This window comes from Pseudorca crassidens, chromosome 1 (assembly GCF_039906515.1).
Source record: "Pseudorca crassidens isolate mPseCra1 chromosome 1, mPseCra1.hap1, whole genome shotgun sequence".
Taxonomy (NCBI): Eukaryota; Metazoa; Chordata; class Mammalia; order Artiodactyla; family Delphinidae; genus Pseudorca; species Pseudorca crassidens.
Window position 1 is genome coordinate 19,364,451 of NC_090296.1, and position 8,642 is coordinate 19,373,092.

Sequence of the window (8,642 nt, forward strand, 5' to 3'; positions counted from 1 at the left end):
GGCCTGCATACCGCAAAAAAAACAAAAAAAAAACAACAAAAAAAAGAACCATTTTCAGAGACAAAATCAAATGCACATTACTTAAAGGAGTTAGGATTTCCAGAAACTATACAAACACTACAGTAGAAAAAAGCTCATGTGTATTACATTGAGGGTATCTGCCCTGACTGGACACAGAAAATACTGACAGTATAGTGCTATAATTTTCATGTAAAGCTACTAGATATGGTTAAGTAATAAAAATTCAAGACTTTTTACCTCAATGTGCTTCACTGGATTAATTATTTTTTAGCTGTCTGATATGATAGCATTAGAGCTCATTTCCTTTGACATGAGGATATGTATACTATTCAAGCGTAAATATCACTGGAATAGATTTATAAATTATTGCATTGAACATGTGCTCCATGAGATAAATAGGAGTTCTCCAGACATAATAACTTGAGATAGGGAAAGGGATGCAGGGAGAAATGAATTTCATAAGGTTTTGGTAAGTATATCATTTAAAATGAGATTCAACTACATATTGAGGAAGATCTAAATAAAGGTGGTTTGAACAAGAAGTGAGCTCTACCATAAAAATATTCTCGAGCTAGGTGTTGCAAGTTGGTGCAAGGACTTGGTTGTCATCAGGGATCAAGGACTCTTCTATTTTTCTGTTCTAATACCCCCCTTTTCCCCTAATTTACTAACCTGTTGAAGCAATGAATGTCACTGATTGAATGGGTAGAGGAGAAGAAAGACAGTAGAGAACGAGTACTACAAATTATCATTGCCATTTTTCAACTCTTGGTATGCAGTAGAAACAAGGGGAAGCCAAACCACCAGAAATCAGGAAGAACAGCAACAAGAGAGTAAAAGGTTTAGCCTCCCCATGGAACTGAACAGAGATCTGTAGAACCTCAGACAGCTCTGGGTGCCTAGGGCCTTCTGTGTAAATGGAACTCAATTAAACTCTGACTTCTCTTACTTACCGTTTCCCCATCACTTTTTACTCATTCTTTAGCCCATCCAAAGGATAAACAACTTGTTGCTCTTATAGTTTGTGTAGCCATAACATTTGGATGGCCATTTGGATCATTTATAATTTTATAGAAGCCACATTTTATCATTTGTGTCTAACAGTCCAAATCATAGATCAAAAGATGCCATAAAAATTGAGTTGTATAAAATAGATAAAATGAGATGGCATTGCATGAACAATTAATTTAAAGCCCCCTCACTGCTTTTTACATAAGATGCTGTCATGATATTTCGAATTTCTTCTTGAGGACTAAATAATCTAGTGGACTAGATACATGGTTTGTGACCTGGATTAAAGATCTTTTGTCTGTTTAGCAGTTTGTTGTTATGGGTTCACATACAAAAGAGGCAGTGAATTTTTTCTTAGTGCCCACTCTAATAGATGGAATAAAAGAGGCCCTATATAAATGTTTGTTGAATAACTATATAAAAAAATTAAAGAATACTCGGGAGGGTCACTATAAGATAAAGGTTTAAATTTCATCGTCATTAGTGTATATGAACTATCTAGTTGCTATGTTCCTTCATATGTACTATAAGCTGATTCTGTCACAGAAAATTAGAACAAAACTGCATTCAGCTTTTAAATAACTGCCTTCTTGGAGATCACACCATTGCTGAATAATGAATATCATTTGATTGTTCTTCCCTTCTGTCAAAAAGAGTTAAAGCTAGTGAAATACATTCTTTAAGAAAATGTGTGTACCATATGTGGATGACTTATCATCGTGCCCTCTTTAAAAAGTCCAAGTATGTGAAAATCAGAGATAGTACAGAGGTGCAAGTTCAAGAATGATACAGCTTTTTGAAATCCTATGTAAATTGCTTTCCCCTCTTTACAATTCCAGGAGAGAATAAGAGAGCAAATTTTTGCAAACTTGCCAGTCCTTGGATCTTTGTTTGTCTTACGCATGGTCCCACTTGGGGTCTAATGAGCCAAGGCTATTATACATAAGCTTATTGTCAGGGACCGTGCATTGGATAGTGGCAGAGAAGTGACTCAGAAGTGACCGTTGCAGAAATGTGAAGAAGTTAAAAGACTAAGACCACTCCTATCATGATATATAATAAGGTCATTAGCTACTGAAATCACCACTGCCATTCAGGTCAGTGGGAGGGGAAGGAGTTGGTAAAGAGCAGTCTTACAGCACCATGACTATTTTTGCCTATTGAGATTCATGTTCTTTTAATTTCACCTTGGGAAAAAAATGACTGGAAGAGATAATAGACTACATTTCATCCGGATCTTATCTTTATAGAGATTCTTAAGTTTTAATATAAATAAATATCACTTACAGACCCTAAAAATAGACTCCCACTCAAGTGAGTCTGATTCAGTAGGTCTCTGATGAAGCTCAAAGAGCTGCAGTTGCAGTAATATCCCAGGTAATTTTAATATAGATAGGTCCTAGACCACACTTTGGAAAACACTGATTTGCGGGAATGTAAGCATTTCTCATGATCCAAATATAGAAGCTCATTATGTTTGTATTTTAATAGGGAAACAAAATGTATTTTCCCTTTAAAATAAATTATTATGGACATTTTCTTAGATATGTAATTATGTACATTAGCATGGATGATTTCAGGGATATAAAACATCCTTCACCTCATCCCACATGACCTGGTAAATCCTATGCAGAAGGGTTTAAATACTAACTTGCTATAATACAGCATTGGTTTTCCAAAAATGAAGTCTTTAAATGTATTGGTAATAAAGTTTGTAAAAGGAATGTACATTTAAAATATGATTTCACCTCAGGCAGTATAGAAGCACTACTTTTCTGATTGATTTTCTTACTTTGATTCCTAAGGAATGTTTGAATAATTTATTGAATGACTGGCTTTTAAAATACCTACAAAACTTACAAGTCTGAAGTAAAGAATATTATTAAAATGTAGAGCATTTAAATCCTTTATTATATTTGCTCTCCTTATTTAAGGATTTATTATCAGCTTGGAAGAGCTTCAGAAATTTAGTTGCTATTTGCTCTCTATAGGTACCTGTAGAGAAGATTCCTAGAATGGGTTTAGGTTGAAATCCCACATCACTCTCAGGTTTCATCAGAGAGAATTTAATCTCTAGGGCTGGGAACAATCTAGACAAATTACTTCCACCGGAAGATAACACAACCCTTTACCAACTCTCAGATTCTTCACCTGCTGCCACGCCCTGAATTCTCCCTTTTACCTGGACCTCTTCCTGTAAAACAGCTTCTCTGGCTTCCTGACTCCAGCCAACTTACCCATTTTCTCTTCTAGAAAAATTTTCCTTCTAACTTCCAAAGTGCATTCTCCAGTCTATCATCTGACAGGGTATTTCCATATCTGAAATACATATATTTCTAAAATTCTAGGCAAAATCTAGATTATGGAAAATCTAACCATATTTCAGATAAAAACTAATTCTTATTGTTTAATGTCTTGGGGACAAGTAATAAGATAGGGTTATGATGAGATGTGGCAAGTAATATGGCAGATTCAACCAGTTTAACCCAGGAAATTCATCGGGGCATTCCAGTATCACAAAATCAGAGTCTGGGACTTCTTGTCAAATTAACCCAGGTTTGTGTCCTGGCCCTTCCACACACGATCTTTGACAAATCATTTTACTTCTCGGGATCATAGTTACCTCACTTGTTAAAATATGGTTAATGATATTTATTTGATGGATTATTATAGCAATTAAATTATACTTTGCATGTAAAATCATTATTAAAGTGAAATTTAGCTTAATGTATATTAGTTGCATTTCATGGCTCATCTTTAATTTTTAAATTGTTTTTTGGATGAACCTGCTAACATTGTCTTTATTACATTTTTTGTTAGGTGTCTGGTATTTTGTCACATATATTGGTGCAAAAATCGATTCAATTTATTAATTCAAAAATATAGTTTTTTTAAATGAATAAATATACATTTTAGATAAATATATATATTTTATATGTCAATTTAAATAAATATAATTTTTAACTAGTAGTGCAGGACTAACTTGGATATTCCAAACTCAAGGTTGAGAAAATACTTATATGATAAGCTGCCATTATGTATTTTTTTCCTTAATTCTTTACTTTTTTTTCATTCTTGGATGCAGGATGTAAACTGTAGAATGTGAGTGATAGAAGGATATTATTATTAATCACTTCATATGGGCAAAAATACACAACGAAGCAACATATGTATTTGCCTTTCGAAGTGCCATTCCTTTCCTGGAGTTCTGTTTCAGATGGTGACATTCACCACAATGCAACGAGACCACATCAAATTGCACACATGGAGTCATGTTAGAAGCACAGATGAAACGACATATTTTGTTTTGTCTACTCTCATTAGAGGCATGCACAAAATAATTTGTTTACTATCCCAGGATCAGAGTTGATAATTTACTAATGGCTAATAATGCCTTTCTGTGTACTCTGAGTTAAATGTCTCCCTTTGACAGGAAAGTTAATAGAGAGTAATATTTTTTTTAATCAAAAAAACAATGCTTTCAACTTTCTGATTGTATGTAGACTCAGAGAGGATGTGCAGTGTGGTCAGAGCTTAAAAGCATCCCTGCATTCTTGTTTTTAAAATAATGCTCGTAATGTGGGGAAACAAAGTTCAAACTGCAAAAAAATAAGATTAAGAAGACCAAGCGTTGCTTAATAAATTGGCAGGCATGTCCACATGCAAGGGATTAACGTAGCTTCTACAAACTTGGCAGTATATGCACTAAATGTCTGTTTGTTTCTTACACACACACACACACACACACACACACACACACACACACACACCACACCACACCATTATGCACCAGGCCTGAGAAAAGCATTTCAGAAGATGCTGGTCAAAGTTCTACCTACCTGGAAGGTTCCATACTAGTAGCTGTTTTATGGAGTCTTCAGAACACCTGCTGAATATACTGAGGCATTTTCTCATATGCTCTTGAGAAGCCTTAAGTAGGAGAAACAATTCTTATAACATGTCCTGTGAAATGTTTGTAGTCCCAGTTAGCGACCACTGGAGTGATTTACAGACCTTGGAAATGTTTGCTTGTCAATGCTTTAAATGAAACATATTATCCAAGGTTTGCCCCAGTCTACCCATAGCAGCTGGAGTTTGTGTCATGTTTGATTCATTCTCCTTGGTTTACTACAACGGAACACTTAACAGGTGGATAGAAAATAAAACAGCTTGTGTCAGAAGAATAAATTATGTCATCAAGACCTGGGCATTATTTAATAGTCACATATTTATATGTGGCCTGTTCTAGCAAAAGTTCTAAAACTAGTTATGGCTCCCAGCAGGGAAGATCAATTTGCAATTCACAAATCACTTATGTTACACTTTTGTTGTAAAAAATGATAATTTGTTGGTTTAAATAAAATCTTTTTTTTTCCACAAATATTTTTTTAAACTGAAGTATAGTTGATTAACACTATTGTGTTAGTTTCAGATACAGCAAAGTGATTCAGTTATATATATATATATATATATATGTATATGTATATATATATATATATATATATACACACATACACATATATATATATGTTGTTTTTCAGATTCTTTTCCCTTACAGGTTATTACAAAATATTGGGTAGAGTTCCTCGTGCTGTAGAATAGGTCCTTGTTGTTTATCTATGTTTTAATTTAATTTAATTTATTTTTTTTAACATCTTTACTGGAGTAAAATTGCTTTACAATGGTATGTTAGTTTCTGCTGTATAACAAAGTGAATCAGCTGTACATATACATATATCCTCATATCTCCTCCCTCTTGCATCTCCCTCCCACCCTCCCTATCCCACCCCTCTAGGTGGTCACAGAGCACCGAGCTGATCTCCCTGTGCTAAACAGCTGCTTCCCACTAGCTATCTATTTTACAATTGGTAGTGTATATATGTCCATGCCACTCTCTCACTTTGTCACATCTTACCCTTCCCCCTCCCCGTGTCCTCAAGTCCATTCTCTATGTCTGTGCCTTTATTCCTGTCCTGCCCCTAGGTTCTTCAGAACCTTTTTTTTTTTTTTTTTTTTTTTTAGTTTCCATATATATGTGTTAGCGTATGGTATTTGTTTTTCTCTTTCTGACTGACTTCACTCTGTATGACAGACTCTAGGTCCATCCACCTCACTGCAAATAACTCAGTTTCGTTTCTTTTTATGGCTGAGTAATATTCCATTGTATATATGTGCCACATTCTCTTTATCCATTCATCTGTCGATGGACACTTACGTTGCTTCCATGTCCTGACTATGGTAAATAGAGCTGCAGTGAACATTGTGGTACATGACTCTTTTGAATTATGGTTTTCTCAGGGTATATTGCTCAGTAGTGGGATTGCTGGGTTGTATGGTAGTTCTAGTTTTAGTTTTTTAAGGACCCTCCATAATGTTCTCCATAGTGGCTGTACAAATATGGAATGCTTCACAAATTTGCATGTCATCATTGCACAGGAGACATGCTAATCTTCTATCGTTCCAATTTTAGTATATGTGCTGCCGAAGCAAGCACTAAATAAAATCTTTTATCTCAAGTATGGATGCTGGTGTTTGAGAGTATCAGTCCTCTTAGCCACTGACAGAGCATACAGAGTATAAAATGTTGGGGTTTTATGAAATGTTCTTACATTAGCACTATTTTATAAAACTGGATTCTATGATTTAAATAAAAAGGAATGTATGGATTTTATATTATATCCTAAAGAGGGTGCTAAACTGTTAATACACCAGTTAGTCTTCCTTCATGAAACATTAGCCAGTATTGAATGCTCATCTTTGGCTTACTGTCTGCATCCTTTTTTTGTCAGAGTCAGAGATACATTTGTGGGAATGCCTTGACATGATTTTAAAGGTAACCTGCCTAGATGGGTTTTTTTCCAGCCAAAATAATACCTTTACTTTATTTTTTTTCCTATTGAAGTAGTGTTGATTTACAATGTTGTCTCAATCTCTGCTGTACAGCAAAGTGACTCAGTTATAAACATATATAAATATATATATGTTCTTTTCATATTTTTTCCATTATGGTTTATCCCAGGAGATTGGATATAGTTCCCTGTGCTATCCAGTAGGACATTGTTTATCCACTCTAGATGTGTTTAATTAGTTAGAAGGCAGTGTAGAGAGCTCAGGATTTGGAGTAGGAGCTCTGTACCCATGCTGCCATTCTTTTTCCACTCTTTACCTTACAAGTGGCTGTGAGATTTCAAGGAAATAATTTATGCAAAATAGCTCCAATGACATCTGGAACAGAGGATAGCTCTGTATCCATAGATCTGATTCCATTTTTGAAAATAATGTCTGCTGTGTGTGCTCTCACTCTGCTAAGTGAGATTAAAATTTTTCCCTTTTTAATTTTCTCAGAAAATGTTCCCTGATGTTTGTGTATTTGGATACCACAAATGCACATGGGTGGACACACACACATGTGATTCATTTTGTTGAAATTATAAACTCTCTAGCGTTCTGTTTCCTAACCTAATCTGATCACTGATTGGGTTGTATTGCATTGTCCCTAAAGGTCCTCCATAGCTCTTTGATGGTTATTTTATGTGTTAACTTGACTGGGCTGAGAGATGCCCAGATAGCTGGTAAAACGTTATTTTTGGGTGTATCTGTGAGGATGTTTCTGGAAAAGATTAGCATTTGAATCATAGACAATAAAGAGATCCATCTCACCAATGCAGGTGGACATTATCCAATCCAATGAGGGCCTGAATAGAACAAAAATGTGGAGGAAGGGAAAATTCGCTGTCTCTGTTTGAGTTGGGACAACCAGCTTCTCTTGCCCTCAGATATCAGTGTTCCTGGTTTTGGAGCCTTTGGACTCAAACTGGGACTTACAACATTAGACCCCCTGGTTCCTATTAAGCCTTCAGGTTTGAACTAGAAGTACACCACCAGCATACCTGGGCCTCCAGTTTGCAGATGGCAGATCATGGGACTTCTCAGCCTCTGTAAATAGGTCAATTTCTTATAATCTCTCTCTCTTCCTCTCCTCTCTCTCTCTCTCTCTCTCTCTCTCTCTCTCTCTCTATATATATATATATATATATATATATATATATATATATATATATATATATATATATATATATATATGGCACATATCATTGGTCTGGTTTCTGGAGAAACATGACTTACCACAAGCTATAAAAGTCTACTATGATTCTAAAAGAAAACCTCTGTGAGTGTGTTTAAAGAAAACAGAGAAAGAAAATTATTTCAGGATAGGTGGTGTGAAGGAGGTAGGAGGTGGAGGGCTAAGAGTAGGTAAGTTAAATCAGCTTTACAGGAGCTGGTATAGTATCTATCTTGTTAACTTTTCATTAATAATATCTAGCACATATTATGCACTTGAAGTTTGTTGAATGCATCCATTTATGCCTAAGTGGATGAATGAATTGGTAGATGGAAAAATATGACAAAATTCAGTTTAAGGAGACACAGATCAATTGAAACAAGATTGTGAGAGTAGTGACTGAGAACACGACCTATGATGTTACTAAGGCCTGAGTTCGAATCTTAACTTTGGTAATTATCAGCTATGGGATTCTGCACAAGTAACCAACTCCTTGAGTCAAATTTCCTCCTTATAATAATTCTAGGTAGTGGGTATTACTATCTTT

At 35.1% G+C, this 8,642-nt stretch overlaps 1 non-coding gene across 1 annotated transcript; it reads right to left on the reverse strand.

The window, feature by feature from the left end:
* Nucleotides 1-6,423: 6,423 nt before the first annotated feature.
* Nucleotides 6,424-6,526, reverse strand: LOC137207251 (U6 spliceosomal RNA). Its single transcript, XR_010935002.1, has one exon. It is a non-coding gene; the product is annotated as a U6 spliceosomal RNA (small nuclear RNA).
* Between the last annotated feature and the right edge of the window lie 2,116 nt (nucleotides 6,527-8,642).